Below are 13,975 nucleotides of genomic sequence, written 5' to 3'. Positions count from 1 at the left end.
TAACATCGTACATTATCTTTTACCGTCCAAATATACTTTGTTGAACCGAACACGCCACATGGTAAGCGCGCACACTAAAAAAAAACATAATAATAATAATAAAAAGTTATACTTTACCCGTTTTTACCATAATGTAACTCGGGCGGTTTCTACATAAACGTCAACTCGTTTTCCACGTTCAAATATGTCAGATAAGTCTATTTTTAACTTTATAGGCAAACGCTAAAAGAGTGAAATGCATGTATTGTAAGTTTATTTATGGCCGACACGCCGTTCCCTACTTGGGCATTGGTTGTTTTAGGATTTCTAGAATCATTTGGACGTTTCGCTCGAGCTACAGTTTATTATAGTCTTGTAGAGACAAACGACTGCGACGAATTGTTATTCGTTACGACTTCTTGGACTACTTAAGTGAGTGCCAAATGACTTATTGCTCGGTAAACGACTCTAGAAGATTCTGACAGATGTGTGTTTTATCAATCGCACCACGCCACGTGCTCGACAACGTGTACTTATGTCGATCAAGTCAGATACTAGATCAAGGCTTGTGGTTTGAATATTTTTTTTTTTGGGGGTGAGGGTGCTAATTTTGAGTCTGGGGATGCTTAAGTCCCTTTAGCACCCCCTAGTTGCGTCTATGGTTTTGGACCGCTCGAGCTTGTTACATTATACACGATGTTATTCTGTATAAATTCACCGAGTAAAGCTGATTTTTATGTAAGCAGTGCGAATAATCGCCCAAGCCGTCCCCGTGGCTGCCTCTGTACTTACTAAAATCTGTAACACTTTATGCGACGTTTATGTGTAATGTTTTCATAGGTAATAAAATAATGGATAGGCCATGTCTATATTAGCAAAATAAGGGGACGCGCCGCGCACCCCGGAATGGGGAAGAGAGAAACACAGTTCTTATTAGATAGTAGTATCTGTGTTTCATTCTGGCAAGGGGTTATCTACTGTTATCACTTTATTCTCAGGCGATAAGCTAGATTGCCTATCCATTCTTTTATTATCTATATGAATATTTTGTTCGTTGTCGGCGCACATGACTAATAATAATTATATAGCTAAGCAATATTAGATGTTGTATATATTATGTGTTTGTCGGCCCAGCTAATGTATAATTGATCAAGGGGAAACCAACGGACGACGGTTGTTTGGAAAATGGCCATATCGTCGATTTTCCGCCGTATCGCGCTTTTAATTGGTAATTCTGTAAACGGTGGCGAGTAATAATTATTCTGAACAATAGAGATGAGCGTGCATATTGACTTAAGTTAAGGTCCAGTCGTCCATGTCCACTCGCCGTAATCGGTTTATGGGCGCACTATTGTGTTCGACGCCAATGGATATTATTATTAAAAAGTAATAATAACACTGAACTGAGTACAATATAAAACACGAATTGTGTATGATTTCAGTATTGAAAAGTGTCTCCTTGTCGGAGGCTACTATTTTGAGTATGATAACAAACGTTTTAACCATTATCGATATTTTTGTAATTTTTTGATTTTACAGTTGATGTTTTTGATTTTATTTAATTACCCCCCCCCCCCCCAATTCTAAATAACGTATGTACAATAGTGATTTTCCCCAAGTTCGGGTTGATTATTATAGTTTTTTTTTTATTTGAAATGTTCATACTCAATATGGCTGCATCATAGGGTAGGATAACTGATAAGTTTTAGGTCTAATACGCGTTCCACGTTTTGAGTTCAGTGTAATAGTAATAATGATTTTTTAGTTTTGCCTTTCCCTGAGCTAATTACAATATTGCAATTGCGACTTTTCGGCTTTTCGCCGAATACTATGTATTTTATTTTTATTTTGTTTTTCCATACTTAATCGTAAAATAAACGATGTTAAAAACAATACCCTGCGGTTCTGTCAGTCGTTGGTCTAGGGAAATAACGACTGAAAACCATAACGTGAGCTTTTAACGGACCATTAGCGGTTGTACGACGTTTTTATCGGCCATGTGACCATTTTGACAGCAGCTTTAATTGACAGTACAATAACCGTAAACACGTCCCAGACGGTATATTCAAAAGATTAGAGCCGATTGATTTTACACATTAAAAAGTCTCCAACAAATTTTTTTTATATATTTGTGGGATTACTCCCGAGACTAAGGTCTATAATGGTTTTATTTAATGATTTTGTGCATCAATAATTTCTGCTAGAAACGACCGTCTCCTTAAAAATTCACTTATAATATTTTTTATGCATAGTTCGCGGGAGTACTATAAAAGTGGTTGGATTTATAGGTACTTATAGGCTGAGCATTATTAGAAGACACATTAGTCGAGCACATCCACTGCGTAAAGTACCGTTAGAATATATGACTTCACTTATTACTATTAAGTTATTACTTATTAGTAATGCACATGAGTCACGCGATATTACAATAGCATAATATCGATAATGATATGAGTGACATAAGGCAACATAGTATAGACAATAATAATTATTGTTATTGCCGGTTTCTTATTTTGGGCCAGTGAATTTCCAAATAATTTTCTAGAACACCTCAAAGCAGTGTCTCGACCGAACGTCGTCCGAGTGGTAAATAACGGATTACCGCGTTATAATTATATGCAAACCAACCGTTTGTACTAGGTCCACATTAATATTCAAAGCTTTCCACCCCTCCTTTTGTCGACTACCGAAACCGCCCCATTGTTTTCCCTTTGCGGCCGACGATCAAAGCGTCCTTGTTCTCAACCTACATATGTATTGTAGCTGTATAATCAACGACTTCTTGGGTTTTCTGTGTCGCCCTGAGCACCCCCGTCTCTAAATCGCTAAGGGCCCATTGTAGACCGTTGTGTCAACGATGGCACGGTATTCATATTGCACACACACAGACACTAACCAGAAATCGATGTATCCGGCATAACCGTTTTATCGAATATACCTTATGCCTTATCATAAAGCCAACAGAATCAGCCGCTTGATCGTATATGACCTGTAAACTTAACGGTAGAAGCAGTACAACGTATACTACTTTGTTGTCACATACCCGACCATATTTTCAAAGATGATATTACCTATCAATTTTGAATATTTTAATGTTAATAATGTTAATGGTGTTATGGCCCCACTAAAAACTGTGGAATAGATTTGTAATATTATACTGTTATTTTTTTTTTAATCATAATTTAACAATTCTAAACCCTATTTTAAACTGTTGTATTTAATTTTTTTAATTTCCCCTATGCAACTCTCAATTTCTACAGGACAGTATACATTTTTTTACCCAGTCCGTAGCCGAGTACCTATACTATAGTTGAATGTGCTTCACTACCCAGCTACGAAAAACAGAAGGATGATACTTTTGAATTTTGAGTTCTCTGGTAGACACGGGCGGGGGGGGGGGGTGTGACTTTTCAACGTTTAAACAATATATCTGTTCGCTGTTTTTTTTTTCACCACCGTTCTTCGCGGTATAAACGATCTGTCACCCCGTGCCAAAGGGAACGATCGTTTTGTTTTCTGACGATACAATCCGCTCTTGATAAATGATTGTCTGTGCGGTATCCGCCAAAGTCCGGGCCGCGACGAAGGGGTAGGTTTATTCAATGGACTGGGAATGGCTCGAGCCTTTAATAGAGAGATATAAACACACAAGCACGCCCGCCTTTTGTCCCCACTCGTGTGATAACAAAACGAATGAACACCATTAATATACACACGCATACAATGGAGACAATACCGGCCTGATGGTCCGGTAAAACTTCAATATTTTTGTTTGTCCCTTTTTGTCGGTCGATCGCACACTTTTCGTTTTATCAAAATCTAAACTGATTGTTTAAATTTTTATATAATTTACCATCGCTGGCGATTCGTTTTCGGAACACGCCTACTATACCGACGATCCTGTAACGCAAACACATCCTGCAATATTCATCATATACTTTATAAAACATTATAACAATACAAAAATACTATTAGTTACGTTTAACGCTTTATATTTATAACAGTTCTTCCTGGTTTTTATAACTCGTTTTACAAATAATTTTATACTCCACAAGTAATTTAATCCTGATCTATGCATATTGTGTTTTATTCTAGCATTTCATATTGATATGCTGTTGTTGTTGTTGTTGTTGTAATAATATATTATAACGTTTGTGTTCACCGTGTAGATACCCGAAGGAACGAGGTTACTGAAAATTATTAATGATTTGCTTGGCTGTGTATGAATTGAATTTAGCCGAAGAAAATTCCGTTTTACCTTGAGAGTTTGTGTATACCGTGAATAACGACGGGTAGCATATTAAACTGGAATATTATAATGATAGTGAGCAAACAAACCATGTTTCTGTGTTATTAAGCTTGTGCAAGTTTTCAACCATATGCTTTCATAATGTTCTTCTTCTCGGAACCGTTCTTACTGTCGTCATATTATCTGCAAAATAAGGGACTTTATAATACATACCCCTTTACTTAGAATATTATCCTTCAATACAAACATCGCTCCGGATGTTCTAAGGCTTTTAAAGATGTTTCTTATTAGTGTGTACTTCTTATTGTTACGGCCATTTGTACAAAATTGCGTCGTGTAAAATTGTATAAGCAGTTGTGTGATTGTCAGGCAAACGTTCGAAAACAAAATGTGGCGTGAAGTCTGTAGACTCTGAGATCTGTGTTGGTGGGGATCAGGGGGGCTTGGAATTCTAAGAACCTTAAAACTTAAAATTGGTGCTACATTTATTTTGATTTCAACACATCTCTCGCTAAAAATAAATGTAGGTATTTTGAAAAGCACTAATTTTAAGTTTAGGTTTTTAGTATCTCAAGCCCCCCTCCCCTGATATCTGTCAATGGCGTATGGCGAAGGAGATATAGGGACAGAACTACAGGAGAACGGTCTTCGAATGGAAACCTCAAGGAAGAAGACCACGTTGCAGGCTCAGGAAGAGATGGATAGATGGAGTAAAACAGTATCTAAGAGTGTTGGGTGTGGACAATTGGAAGTAATTGGTACAATGTAGAGATAGATGGCGAGATATTGAAGTGGCGGTCAAAACAAACTCTTAAAGTAGCTATATCTAGATAAGAAGAAGAAAATTATAAGCAGTACTTTTTGTTTTCGAATAAATTAATTTATCGTTATTACGATTGGCATATAAAAACTAATAGTGAAGTTTCTATAATATATTATTAAGTGTATTTATGACTTTTGTGTAATTTAATTGTATTGATTTTGATTTCATTCATTTTGACAAATAATATTTTTGTTCATTCTGACTTTGCTCATTATTTTATTTTTAAAAACTAATATCCTAATAAATCCGAATATTATTCGCAATCTTCTTTTATGGTTTTTGTATTTTATTTTTAAGCTTCAACATAAGTGTAACTAGCAAGCAATCATCTAGTCATACTTGAACTAAACCTAGCCTTAAAAATTATTTTCACTTATACCAAATATTGATCTTAGTTTACTAGTTGTAATTCGAAATCAAAATAAGCGTTATCGAAAAAACAGACTTAAATAATTTTGACCAGGCACCGAAGAATCATTTGTTTGTTTGTGCGTCGACGAATTTACACAATATAATACATACATAGTAATTAGTATTGTCAGTTACTGTATGATACATCTTGGCTGTACATTTTAATTATCACTGACACAAAGAATATGATATTATACATGAGTAATATACGCACAAGAGTACAATATATATAGTGTAGGTATGCCATTGGTATTCGATTTACGCATCGTATCATGCAAATTGTAACCGAACACGGTTTAGGTGTAAAGACGAGACAAGACGTCATGTGTTATCACCTTATGTGGATCATATTTCGACAACGGTATGATTATTATTAATTATTATTATTATTCTTGCTGTTATGACTCGGCTTGTAACGCACTTGGCACTTGCTTTATTATTGCCTACGTCGCACCGTATTAATTTTCCAGTGGCGCCAATCGGCCATTCAAGTAGGTATAATATTACACACTTATAATATTATGTGTAATGTATATAAAGTGCACATACACTTTTATTTATATCGAGCAAGCACAAGTATTGGTTCGGTACTTCGATGGGATTTGATTATCCAAAAAGCCGGAAAGAAAACGCTAGACAAGTGCTGATTACTTACAAGTATTGATTCCATTTCCATTTCTTGACTCGACACGTTGTCATGGTTGGACATGTCCCAACCATCGTCGTTTCCTATACACCACTCGCCCATAAGGTTATGTGGAGTGCAATCGAAACGGAAACTTTTCAATTTCGCTACCGACAACAACAACAATAATAATAATCACATTTATGGCGTTTTGTTTTTACACATCAAGGCCGGGTACCCATTTTTTTATTGTATTATTTGGCTGCACAACCGCAGTGCCCATACACGTTTACAAATTTGTAAACAGACCACACGCCTAAGGCCCTAAACGGGTTTGCACCTATACCGGATATCACGACATATTTTTAATTAGTATTATATTATTTTTATCTTAGGAAAAACAACTCGACCAAAACGAATTGGCTACACATAACCCATTACTGTTGTATAATTTATTATAAGCATAAAATGACTTATGAGCCACTTGAAAACTAACTATAATTTACAACAAATTCACGGTGTAAGTAAAATACCTTAGTCGAATGTATCCAATATCCATTTACCGCCAAGTTTTTTTTTTTTAAACCTTGAAAATATAATGTTTGAAAGACCAAAAACTTACCCATTCTTCATCGGATCATATACAGTAAACACACATTTTTAACAATTATGTACTTACAACATTTTTTAATTAAGCTAGACTTATCTACTTGTTAATTTGAATATGTCTTTCAGTATGGGACTAAATTTAACTGGGATTTATTAGAAAACTATATACCATATTTTGTAGTAATACAATTCGATTCGAAATCGACTATAAAATATCACTGTATTAAGATAAAATTGTTAGACAAATAAGTGAGCTGTTTAAAGCTTTATTTCGGATATTTAGTCAGTGCCTTCTGAAATCAATAGTACATATTGTAGTCTACTAATGATGTTATATAGTATTGAAAAAAAATCAATATTCGTTACAGTGAAAACACAATTTCGCATGGGGGATAAAAACTGTCGTGTAATGAATGATTATTAGCATATTAATGGACAAAGATCAGGAAGAAAAAACTTACCCAACGGGTTTAATTGGAAGAGGGGATGAACGTTTTTAATTTTCCGATTTGCTTATATATTAAAACTTCGACAATATTTCAACACAAAAACTTTACTTCCGCAAACAAAGTAATCATTTATTTTTCATACCATAGAGTCTGGACTTGGGAGAATTGTAATTATTTTTAGTATTGTATTTTAGGAAGCATTTTTAATTGGTAGTCCATGCTTCGACAGCTTCATTCCGCTCAGTTCGTTGAAATATAATATATTTATGTTATTTAATAAATTACAACAATAAATCGTTGTCCAATTCCTATAATAATTTAGACCGTTTAAAGGGTTAAAAATTAACAGTAGTTCTATATGATTTATGAGTACTATTACTATTTGTATGATCCCTTTGTCGTCAAACAAATTAGGTTTGAAGTCTCCCGAAGTACATATTTTATCATGTCAAGTTCAATAGCTGAAATATTCCATTATAGTCATGCAGTTATTATGTATTTTTATATCTTTAATCAATAAACTTTTCAAATTGTCATTTTTTTTTTAATGAAAAATTAAAATTTCCCATGTTGATCAAATGCAAAACAAAAAATCAGTAAGGAATTACTCAGAGATGAGCTAAGGTTTTGTAATATTTCGGGTTTCTGTTGAAACAGGCTACTACTGTTGATCGAAAGAGTAAGCCGTAGAAAAAACAACAAACATTGATCGGTGACCAAATATTTTGCTATTGGTTTGGTCACAGAATAAATGTAATCAGAAGGGACAGTTCCAATGTAAGCGAAATCTTCCATCTTCTTAAGGCTACTCCACTATAATGTTGTATCTTTACCACAGAAATAAATATAATAAACTAGATTGCTAAGTAAACATGCCGCCAATAAAGATAATTGAAGTTACCATTTTTCGTCATCTGTGGGAATTAGAACATTTTATCATATGAAAATATGTTTACAAGTTAATGACACAGAATCATATATATATTATATATACTATTTTATACACACACAAATCCCACAAAATTAAAAGAACGTCTACTTGCATTCTTATCATTAGTTTGTAATCTAGCTTATCTTATAATTTATACATTAGTAGTGATCTATACATCAGTATTATTTGTTGTGTACAGATATAATACTAAATAGATCTTTACAAAGTGGTCGTCGCTTGTTTGTTTACATTGAAAGCGGCCCTTCTGCTTCCGTCTGTTCTGTGGTTTGGCTGCAAGTTCAGTGCAGCCAATATAGCGGGAACTTTCTCGTTATAATAGGTCTGCCGGCGCTTTTGGGGTTTTGGACACGTGCTCCTGACCTGGCTTGATTTTATTTTTTCAATTTTACAATTATTCCACTTGCAACCACTGTTGTTTGTGTGTAACCCGTACGTGACGAGCCGGGCACGTGCTCGGTCGCCCCTACAACACATCATCATCGTCCGTTGCATATTATTATTATTATTATTATATATTGCCAGGCTCTCTCACCTCTATACGGCGACGGCGGCGACTTGGAACCGGTCCGCAGCTGCACACGGTCGCCGAGGTTGTACTGTTACCCGACGAGAACCGGCATTAGTCGCAATCGGTCCGTTCGCCACGCGCGTTCTCCCGTCGTACAAAATATATATATACCGTGTGTGTGTATTTGTTTGTGTGTGAACTTTTTTTATTTGATTTCGACTAAAGCCAATAAAAAATTTTGGAAAAAATAACCGCCCGCGATTGTGTAGTATCTGTACTAGAAAAAAAAAATCGGTGACGAAAATTAACAAATATTGTCGTCGCCGTTAGTTGTGTGTGTATAAACTATAATATATAATATAGTCGGGGTCGTGTTCGGGATAGTGTTTATAATATATACATATACGTATTATATGATATTAAACGAATCGTTTTTCCACCATTAAACACTCATTACCAGGTTACCAGCAAGTCGGTGAGCAAAGAAAAAAAAATACAAAAATTATCATAGACTATAGGCGATAATAATGAACATCGTGGTGCGATTTATTAATATAGGGTTAGGAGTATAAATATTGTACATAATATGTGAAATACTTTTCCCTCGTCGTAGTGTATTATAACAAGTTATTGTTTATTGTTGTCGTTGAACTCTGCGCGATGGCATCGTTGTGCTGATCGCGTAGGAGATAGAAATATTAGTGTATAATATTATCATAGGCGTACCTACCGTCGTTTCGGCTAATAACGATTATAATAACAACACAAATGACGACCTAGCTAAAATATATAGGTATATAAATATAATTACTACACATTGGAGATTGTCCGGATTAAAAATCCGGACAATCTCCAATGAGTGTTTTTGGGGGTAATGTACTCGTACTTGTTGTGCGCATATTATATTTTTACCTTTGTGGACTCGGAGATGGTCTGAGACTTCGGTTAGGTTTTTTTTATTTAAAAAAAAATGTTTTAATTTCCAGTTGCAAGTGGCGAACGGTACACGTGGTGTACGTGCAGCCGCCGTGGGGAAAGTAGCGGTCGGCCGGCAGATAAACCGATTTCGAAAAAATAGTTTCAAGAATAATCTAGTTTTAATAAGACAATCGATGCTTATCGATTAAGCTTCTTTTTCTTAGCTCCATCAATGTGTATATTGATCACTCCAAAATGTTCATAATTGCGGTGCCGTTGCACCCACTACTGACTACAGTATTACAATCCAATAAGTACATAATATCTACTATTTTAACTGTCTCTACTCTAGCCAATTCGGTTATGTTTGACACTGCCGCTACTGCTGTTATAATATTATTAATGTTTTACAATCAAATCGAACCGCAGTAATTACAATATTTCAATATCGATGAAGCGCCTAATTTTATTAGTATAGCTGTTGTGGGCGCCCAGTGGAACTTTCATAATATTGGTTTGGTGAATATAGTTTTTAAAACGGTGCAAAATTAAAAAAATATGCTTTACAATATATAACTGATATGTTTTGTCTGACAAATAAAAAAATGTATTATTATAACCACATACATCCAAGCTAAAATCGTTGAATTCGACTATTGATTTTGTAAAATTTGTTTCTAATTTTTTGCGTCAATCTCTTGGAAATTTTCAGAAATCGTTCTCGGTGCGTCTGATTTGAGATTTAATGCAACTGTAATGATAACTCATCTGACCCGGCGTGGGGTCAGTAAAGGTGGTTCTTGTACATTCTCTGATAAAACACATAAATATTGTTTATTTTGCATGTTTAATTGTGGTAGGCTCACCCGCACTCGTTCATCATAACAGCATGTGTCTGTACGCCCAAGTGTGGTCACCGGCAATTATATTATTAATAACGGATTCAAGGTCGAGCTTTCACTTTGTCCGAAAGCGGTATAACGCAGACGAAGAAATACATAATATTAATGCATGTCTACGGTTTCGCGATTAATAATAATTAAATTTGCACAAGTTATTTTCATTGGCGCAATTTCAGGTCGTGCTAGACATATTCTTCACACACATAAAACATAAAACTTTTATGTTAAAAACAGTCCAAAAACCGCGTACATTTTTAGATTTAATTTGTTTAGTGGGAGATTTATCGGTCATGACTCGAATGTTTATTACTTTGCATATAGTTTTTAGTGAAATCAGAATTATACCTAAGTATGATATAAATTCGATTCACAAAAACTAGAATTAACAAACTTATATTGCATATAATGATTATTTCTAGATTTAGTAGCATATATTTAAGAATGTTACATTTTATCTTATTATCTTTATTCGTGTATAAGCTAAAGAAAATTATACACAATATGAGAAAAGTATGAAACAAAAATACTGGCTATAAAATATTGTCCAAAATGTCTTAAATAACCGTCATTGATCATTTAAATTTGAAAACACCATCGAATTACAATAATTGTAATTCGACGTTATTTTGATACTTATAATAATACCTTTTTAAATAATTAACCTATGTAAAATATTATTTACATTATGTCATGCGGATTTATAATATAGGCATATAATTGCATGTTTTGATATTGTGAAATGCATATTTTAATATCTACATTTATGACCATTAACATCCGAGCTCTAATTATGACTAATTAAATATGTTACTAATTCAAATTTGTAGAGTTTTGAGTATATAGCTAGCGCCTAGCAACCGTTGAAATTGCGCCGATGGTTATTTTACATACGAATGTTGCGTTTGTGTGTGTGTTAAATATTTGATAGATATTTCAATTTGTCCGTTCAAACGACATTGTTATTTGAATAAAATAACAAGTGTTTTTTATACGATTTTTTTAAACGACCAGGAACGGGAGCGATGGAGAAATCCGGATGTGATTCATCGGGTCCGCTCTGCGTGCGGTGTTGGCTAAAATTGCTCAACAGCTATTAATTGTCTACCCGTGTTGTTTCCAACCAGACAACCGAGTACCGAGGTACCTTGGAGCTTGTTGAAAAAAACGGCTTAAACCTACGCAGTGGTACTGATCTACAATATTGTTGGCCAATCTCGCCCGTTAGAAAATTTGCACGCAATTAGTTTGGACAATTAAAAACACGTTTTACAATAGACTTAATTAACTTTGGACGCGTCGATAAAGTCGAGATTTGCACTTTTAGACCTCCAACGCAGTAATACATACAGGTAATATTATGCTAATTAAGACGGGATTATTTCTACTATATCGCCTGCACAACAAAAACGTCACTATATTGGCACTGTACGGCTTTTGTGTCTGTTAAAAAAAAAAAAAAAATTCGCTACGCTCGCGGTCGTTTTGTCTGAGCTAATTATTTTGCAAAATTATGAATGAAATTATCCACACAAACATAATTGCTCAAAACGAGTTTATCGTCGCGGCAAAGTGATATTCAAGATATGACAATCGTTTGGTTTTTTACATATTTTGTTTGTTGCATTTAGTATTTACGGTTAAATCGCCAAAGCCAATTATGCAAATATGAAATTTCCAAGTTTCAAAAGCAATCTGCAAGTGCACGGTCATAATATTATTAGTTGTTTTTCATTTGCGCGCAGCGTGCAAAAATCATGTAGGCGAAACGGTCAGTGTCGTTCACGGATCACGTCGACGCGTCATACTGTTGCTAATAATATGGTTTAATTAAAAAAATAATTAAAAAAACACGTTAACTCATCTTGCGAGACCGGCTTAGCGCAAAGTTAAAAGGCCGTCGCTGACTTTTGGATCGATAACCCGTGAAATTTTAGTTTAAATCTGACCTAATGTACCTATGATGGCAAATGATTTTATAGTAGACATCAGTACTTTGTAAATTAGAAAAAAAATGTATTTTGTTGCAGCCGGCTTTCTTCTTGTACATCTGATAAAGTTTTTTTCTTTATTCAAAGTTCTGATCCGATTTATAAGTCCGCCAGCTCGATTTTTTTACCCAATATTTTGGGTACCTCAAATTTATTAAAATATATACATCTATTTTTACTTACCGCATTACATTGACACAGAAGAATAGATTATGTTTAATCGTTTAGAACACATCGTTTTAAGTTGTTTATTTACAATTAAAAGAAAACAATGTAAATTATGTTCGTATTTTTTAGTAGAAATTTATTCGTGGTCAACTTGAACTCTAAAAATATGAAATAAAATACTTTAGTTCAAATCGATACAATAATGTTATCGCTGTACATTGTAGGTCATTGAATACAAGTGGTTGCAACTGTAAAATATGGCATAACATTAAATAATTATAAACTTTATTACTTTTGGTAAAACGATATTTTACACATTCGTTTTAACGTTCTAACGTTGTTGGTTTTTTTTTTTTAGTTTTTTAGAGAGTTTTTATTTAGATATATACCAGACTACATTTTTTATGAATATATTTGAACGCTGTATGATGTGCCATCTACTTGGAAAGTTTTCTTTTAAGTAAATGAACGTCTTAACCCGGGAAATTTGGGTCTACCAGCTGTTTAAGAACTTAACGTGTGCCAGATTTTAACCGGAAAAATTCTCTATCGAACTACGGAAACGATTGTTGTCCGACCTCCAGCATGGTCAACGCTGTCACGATAACAATATAATAATATCATATAATTAATAAACCAAACGCGCGCGTTAATGTGAAAAATAAAAAATAAATATCAAAATCACACAAGACGTGCTCGACAATATCGCCCGGTATGTTTTTTTATTTTTATTGTAAGTATATAAATAATAATTTATATGGGCGTGTGTGTGTATGTGTGCAATAACGATTATGATATGTATTTACCGGGTTAAGAACTCTATTATCGGCCGTGAATACAAATGATGTGTGTGTGTTGTTTTTTTTTTGCGCGCTTAAGAATTTTGCACGGACACAAGACGCCTAAAAATGGAAGATCTCGATAAATTATTTATCACCAGTCATTCGGCGGTACGCCAAACGAGGAATACTTAAATTTAAAAAAATGTATGTACCTACATAGATATACACATAATATATATATATAGTTAATATGCATTGTCATGTCTAATGGTGTCTAAACGTCGATGATATCGCACATCATAGTTTGTAATAATATTTTTGTTATAATATAATATGTACAGTGAGTGTCTAACATCAGTATAATTGGAGTTATTTGTAGTATTCTTAGCGTCAGCGATGAGTATGTGCTATTAGAATGGCATAATGTGTTACACCTAAGGCCGGATCGATGGATTTGTCGTTTAAGTTCTAATATTCATTTGCCGGATTTTGCCGAAAATGTCTTGTTGTTACAGAAACCTATTTAAATTGATAGCTATGGTGATGATACTAATATGATCACAGATATTAGATAAAACCGGACATGCACATATTAATGATTCATATTATTGC

The 13,975-nt window shown here is 34.2% G+C and overlaps 1 protein-coding gene across 6 annotated transcripts in view; it reads left to right on the top strand.

Moving 5' to 3' along the window:
• The window catches only part of LOC126841027 (TLD domain-containing protein 2), a 115,639-nt gene that overhangs the window by 18,460 nt on the left and 83,204 nt on the right, over positions 1-13,975 (top strand). For 5 of the 6 annotated variants that reach the window (XM_050577217.1, XM_050577220.1, XM_050577219.1 and 2 more), the window contains exon 1: positions 8,732-9,080. The exons of the other annotated variant lie outside the window; for it this stretch is intronic. The gene's annotated coding sequence lies outside the window, so the exon portion shown is untranslated. Of the gene's footprint in view, positions 1-8,731; positions 9,081-13,975 lie in introns of those variants that run through there. 6 annotated transcript variants of the gene reach the window in all.

The sequence above is a fragment of the Adelges cooleyi genome, unplaced genomic scaffold (assembly GCF_023614345.1).
Source record: "Adelges cooleyi isolate 19-005CV unplaced genomic scaffold, UGA_ACOO_1.1 ACOO_flye_CR_arks_rails_tigmint_CR_PRNA_376, whole genome shotgun sequence".
NCBI lineage: Eukaryota > Metazoa > Arthropoda > Insecta > Hemiptera > Adelgidae > Adelges > Adelges cooleyi.
This window is presented reverse-complemented; position numbering and strand designations above follow the sequence as displayed.